Source organism: Sapajus apella, unplaced genomic scaffold, assembly GCF_009761245.1.
Source record: "Sapajus apella isolate SASKATOON/1434 unplaced genomic scaffold, GSC_monkey_1.0 scaffold922, whole genome shotgun sequence".
In the NCBI taxonomy this organism is placed as follows: Eukaryota; Metazoa; Chordata; class Mammalia; order Primates; family Cebidae; genus Sapajus; species Sapajus apella.
In genome coordinates this window covers 13,709-19,942 of record NW_022437848.1, presented here as the reverse complement: position 1 = coordinate 19,942, position 6,234 = coordinate 13,709, and the positions used below count along the sequence as shown (strand labels likewise).

General features: G+C 52.4%; 1 long non-coding RNA gene across 1 annotated transcript; it reads right to left on the bottom strand.

Moving 5' to 3' along the window:
* Positions 1-959: 959 nt before the first annotated feature.
* LOC116546460 lies at positions 960-5,869 on the bottom strand. Its single transcript, XR_004266722.1, has 2 exons — positions 3,029-5,869; positions 960-2,375 (listed from the first exon to the last, which is right to left on the bottom strand). It is a non-coding gene; the product is annotated as an uncharacterized LOC116546460 (long non-coding RNA).
* Between the last annotated feature and the right edge of the window lie 365 nt (positions 5,870-6,234).

Below are 6,234 nucleotides of genomic sequence, written 5' to 3'. Positions count from 1 at the left end.
TCAGGAGGCTGAGGTGGGAGGACTCAAGGCTGCATGGTCATGCCACTGCACTCCAGCCTGGGTGACAGAGCAAGACCCTGTCAGGGTTTGTAAGGAAGTAAAAGGCAGAAGGGAAGGTGCTACTAAGAACTCACGCATGGCAGGCAGTGCAGAATTGGTGGAAGGACTGGTTTGTGCTACAGATACTGGCCCAGGTGGCGCTATGCTCTGACTTACTCCTGTGTCCATGCAGGCAGGCAAGATGATGACTGGGTGGTCCACAAGCCTCGGATAGAGGGACTGGGTGTGGGTTGCTCCTCCAGTTTCAGGGTCTGGGAGCAAGGATAAGCCAGGAGTGCTCTAGGCACTTGTGTGGGAATTTGGGCAGGAAACTCTAGGAGAAAAGGTGCTATGGGCACAATTCCTGAGGGTCATGTCTTGTCCTGGAAGGAGTGTGGCCATGTCAGTGCCTAGTGGGTATGTTCAGGAGTGGTTGGAATTATGGGGTGGCAGCACAGTGGGGGCAGGGCTCTGTTCTCAGAACTTCTTTCCTTTCTGTCCTCAGTTGCCTCTCCCTGGGAGGAGTCATGGAATCACAGGACTCTGTGTAGGGTGACAGCCTGTGTGCAGGGGAATAGAGCCTCCCTTCTGGAGACACCCAGAGTCTCTCTCCAGCGTGGGTCCCTGTGTTGTCTTTTTTCTGACACTAAATGTGTGGAGTTTGCTGAACACCAGCCAATACCCGAACACCAACTGTTTGTCCAAATCAATTCTGACACGCCCCAGAGGCAGCACAGACCCCACAAGGTCAGAGTTCAGTGCTACGACACTGCCTCCACTACAGATGCCAGTCACAATCCCCAGGGTCCATCTATACTTCAGAGCTACTGCCTATAAATTGGGGCCTCCCATAATCTCCTACTCAAGTTCATTCATTTTATACAAGGATTCACAGAACTCAGACTGTAATTGCATTGGCCAGTTTATTATAAAAGATACAACTCAGCCAAATGGAAGAGATGTATGGGCAAGAGAAAGCAATGGGGAAAGACGGGGTGGACAGTTAACCCTGGTAAGCAGCTGTGATGAAAGAAATCCCCCTTCCTTTGTGTTCTCCATGAACAGCTTCCTGCAAAGAATCACTCTTTCCTTTATGACTTAAATGATGTTCCCTGTTTAGGTATCACAAAGCCACAGACTCTCCTATTTCCTTTCCCCCCCTCCCATAAGCAATTAAAGAGTTTTGTCTTTGGTGATCAGAATAAAATATGTATTAACCAAACTTGCTTAAGTTTCTCTCCTCCAGGTCCCTGAACTTTGTCCCACCCACAGCCTGAGCCAACAGTCAACCCCTCTTTATGGCCCTCCTAAGAACAGGCTGACTTAGGGTGAAACATTCTCTGATCTGGGATCTGATTTTGCCCCAGAGTTGTGCCCTTCCCCTCCCAACTTTAGTCATGTTTGCTCCTCCCTATGAAAGAAAGGCCTTTTCTGCCTAAACTGTGAGATCCACAAAAATCTTACAGTCGGTGCTTTCCTCCTCGTGCAATACTCCTTTAGAATTAAGGAACTTCTTACCTAAATCCAGATGCTTTATTTGACAAAGCCAAGAAACAGCCCCAGGACACTAACAATTCCACCCTCAGAAAGAGCCTCCCAACCTCCCTTCCAGTCCATCCTCAACCACATCCGCCTGCAAATCCCCCGCTTTCCAGAACTCTGCAGCTTCTCCCAGTACAAAGGGCTCCCTCCATGGCTGCTGTGAACCTCAGGGACACCTGAAGGGGACGCTCCCTAGGAGGAACTAACTGGGCCTTCAGTGACCTCCTTTTGCAGGCTCAAAGACTGAGGTCTTCTGCTTCCCAGTCAGGGTTATTCCACGCACGCGCTTCTCCCTTCGCAGGCTCTGTCCCTCGGGTCCATCGAGGTGGGCTGCCTTCTTCCCATCTCATTAGCCCTCCTCAAGTATCTAGTGAGCTCTAAAACCTACCCCAGGACAGCAAACGTCAGGCCCTCCTACGCTTTCCGGGCACTGCACACCTTCTGGGGAGTGCTGCCAATCCCACCTCAACTGAAGGGACAGGGCAGGTGCCCAGCAGTCAGATGTTCAATGACCTAACAGGTTTCAGGAAAATAGGAAAATCACTCAAACACAGTTTCTATGGAAAGGAAGGAAACTGTACGGCACTTACACTTTATGCCTCAACAGGAAAAGCCGAAATACCTCTTTCAGACAATAAACATGTCATTTACTTCCATAACAGCAGATCATTTAGTATACGTGAACACTTATAGGGGGTGCCAAGTCCTGTCTCACAAAATTTGGCATTAAACTCGGACATCCAGATAGCTGCAGAATATGGAACATAGGTATCGGCTGTCACAATTCCTCCACTCTGCAAAAGAGAGGACCGTTTTAATGAATGTTTGTAACTGACCAATTAATCTAGCACACTTTCTGTGGAAATGCATTCGTTTTCTACAGCCATAGTGGAAGAGAGATTGTCCCTATTTCTTTTCCCTGGCAGCATTCAAAATTTAAGCCCTGGGATTTTGAAATCCCTGCTACAGAGGACCCTAAACCACAAACCACGGCAGGAGGCTTCCCATTTCACCAATCGCTGTTTGCCCAAAAACACCCTTTAACGCCTCAAGGATGACCCTCTATAATTTGTAAAAGGAAAAAGGAGCGACTAGGGACCCCACGGGGCACAGTTCCTTCCCACACACGAATCACAACCGCACCGGGGTCTCCTCTAAAACCCTCCAGTCCTCACGGCACAATCTGGGGAGACGCGGGGCTGCAGCGTGGAGCTGCCCAGAGACCGCTCCGGCCAGGGCCGGGGTCGCCCCGGGGGTTTAGGACAGGACGCTCGGGGTCCCGGCTGCCGGCCCAGTAGCCATCGTGCGGCGGAGGGGACCGAGGGCCGAGACGCGCGCGCGGGGACTCGAGCTGACCGCGGGGAGGCCCGGTGCCCCCGCAGCGGGTTTCCGCCGCTTCCGACCTCCCCGCTCCCTCCTCTGCGGATACCCGACGCGGCACAGTCACCATTTCCCAGTTTCCGGGATGTCCTGGCGTCTTAGCTACGGATCTCCACGTGCCTGCAGCTCACAGAGCAACAAAGGCTCTGTTTATTCTCAGACCGCGAAGCTGCCTGGGTCTCTTGGATCCGAGGACTCGGAACCAGGGTGAGGCGACCCGAGCTCCGACTGCAGCCAACAAAGGCCCCAGCCAAATCCCGGAAGCCGCCCCTGCTCTCCGGCTGCTCCTGATTGGACGATTTCCACCCCAGCGCCCCTGATTGGGTAAAGCTCCAGACCCCGCCCCTCATTCGTTCATCTTTTTTTGAACAGGACACAGGCTCTTTGAGGTGCGGCCGCCTGCCGTGGGTATTACAGCTAATTTTGAGGTGAGCTAGGACTTGAAATGCACTTGCTTTCCCTTACCTGGTTCTGCTTGTATAAAGCATCTTATTACCTAATTAAATTTAACAAGGAGGGCATTTGGACACCTTTAAAACAACTTTAACGTTTTAATAACACAGTAAAGACCCTCATCCCATCCCTTAGCACTTCTCTCACCATCTTACCGCACGGGTCAGGACACAACTGTGAAGACTGCAGAGGGAACTGCTGGGGGTTTGGGGAGCAGGCAGGAGGCTTCAATGGCCAAGGCACTGGTGGCTTCCCTTGGGTGTCACTTAAAATCTGGAGGTCAGGGGCATCTTTTTTACACTTGGCCCAGGGAAACTAACAGGCATGAGGATTGTAGTTTCTTTTTTCTGAATTTTCAGGCAATAAAGGACTATCCAAACATCCCAAAAGGCATTCAATTACAGATGAGGCTGAGGGCCTCCCTGCCCTGGAGAGGGATGGCCTGGCAGCAGCCATCAGCTGCAGTGAGCTGAGATAGCACCACTGCAATGAGCCTTTAATTTACCCTCTTGTAGACGGGCCACCCACACACACCCGCTTCTTACTTCGCAGGCTCTGTCCCTCAGGTCCATTATGGTGGGCTGACTTCTTCCTATCTCATTAGCTCTCTACAGGCATCTAGTGAGCTCTAAACCCTACCCCAGGATGGCAAACGTCAGGTCCTCCTCCACTCTCCTGGCACTCATGCTATCTGGGGAGTGCTGCCAATCCTACCTCAACTGAAGGGACAGGGGCACATGCCCAGTCAGACGTTCAGTGACCTAGAAGGTCCAGCATGCCCAGGGCCTGGCCCCACAGCCTAGCACCCCTCCCCCACTTGGCCTTCACTCCAGCCTTTTTTCTTGTCACCAATGATGGGATGTTCACCTGTGCCACAATCCCATGAGTCTAGTGACGGCCAGGTAAACCCCAACTGAATGCCTGTGACTCCACCCTCTTACCTCCCACTCAGGTGACAGTACAAGCATAACCTTCAATTTGACCTAATTTATACAAATTCCTCTCCTAGTAACCTGACAACAGCCCTCGCAGTCCAATGAGACTGGGGCAGCAGGTTCCAAAACCTCACTTTATTTCAATGTGAAATGAAGACACGATGGTTTAAAAATGAGAAAAAGTTCCTCAGCAGCTGTGGAGGTGCTCCACTTGCCAGCTATGCCCACCCCCTCTGAAACAAGGTGTCTGGTGACACTATACCCATAAGCAGCTCTCTGCAAAGCCCCGGGCAGAGGTCGCAGCCTAATGTGGCTCCCTCAGGCTCACAGAGTAGTAATCTCTTCCCCCAGTCCAGGCTCCAATAGCAGGCACAGACAGATGGAGAGAGGGTGCAGCCATGACCTGTGGGGTTCCCTGCCACCCACAGAGCTAGTCTCTGCAGAAGGTGCTGTGTGGCCAGGAGCAGGGCTCCACAGAGAGGTGGCAATCCCTCTTGTGTCTGTAACCTTTCCCCAGGATCCATGATTGGGCCCTGGTTCCCCAGGTCCCTTACTCACCCCACCCTCCCTGTGTCAGGCAGCTCAAGTTAAAATGGGGAGAATGATATATTCAGACTGTAGACCCCAAGGTTATGTCCATCTGGGGTGCAGGGAGTGGGGGGGGGCAGTCAGAACCTGTGGCAGCACCTCTTGTTGGGCATGAGGGCAAACAGGCCAGGGCTGGGCACAGGGATATCTAGGGGACCACCACTGACAAACCCATCCCCCTTGGCCTACAGCTACTGCCAGGCCAATCATGATTAATAAAACCACTGCAGACTTCATCCTGCCACAAAACGAAAGTGCACCCCAACCCCCAGCCCTGCCACAGAGCCCTGGCTCCCCATCTTTTTTGGCTTACGACTTAAGACTTTAAGCCAGGTTGGGCCTGGGAGTTGTGTCAGTAAAAGCAGCAGCCATAATGCCAAAGGACAGATCAATACTCACGCCCTCCACACCCCTGCTAGAAGGAGGCTGAGGGAAATATGGGGAACCTGAGGGAAAGATGGAGCCCAAGGGGTGCCTCAGCTAGGAACTGAACACCGTACGCTCCATTCACGAGTCTTCAATTAGGCCTTTGCATTGCATATTCACTAAATCAGTGCAAAAGCATCTTTTAGGAGGGCAGGCAAGCTGAGTTCCCAGGAGGATGGTAGGGGTGGAACATGGAAGAGGGGCTCGCCTCCTCTTCTGATCTGCAAGCCTGCCCCCTTCTCCTGGAGTCTGCATCACCGATAACAGGGCTGTTGACTGTCCCTCTGTCTCTCCCTCTCGACCCCTGCAAGCTCGAGGGAGGTTCCTTGGCAGCCACAGGACTGAGAGCTCAGTTCCTCTGGTCTGGCTGGCTCAGGCTGAGTGGCCATAGGCTCCTCAGCCCTAGCTCTGTTTTCTTGTTTTTGAGACAGGGATTCCCTCTATCACTCAGGCTGCAGTGCAATGGCACAATCATGGCTCACTGCAGCCTGGACCTCTCCAAGTGATCCTCCCATCTCAAACTGCCAAGTAGCTGCAACTACAGGTCACACCACCACACCAGGCTAATTTTTGCACTTTTTTGCAGATGGGATTTTGTCATGTTGCCTGGGCTGGTCTCCAACCCTTGAGGTCAAATGATCCGTCCACCTCGACCTCCCAGAATGCACTATCCCTATTTTAATGGACTCCTGGAGCTGGTGGTGCTGCATCACCTCTGCTATCAGATTCTCCTAGTCTTCTGGCAGGAGAGGAGGTGGTTGACAGACTGGGCCAGGGACCTTGGCTCCCCTCTGGCTTGGTTAAACTCCCACTTGAGACAGGTCAGGGTCTGTGCCATATTCAATGAAACGTGTGGAACAAGTGCTTCCCT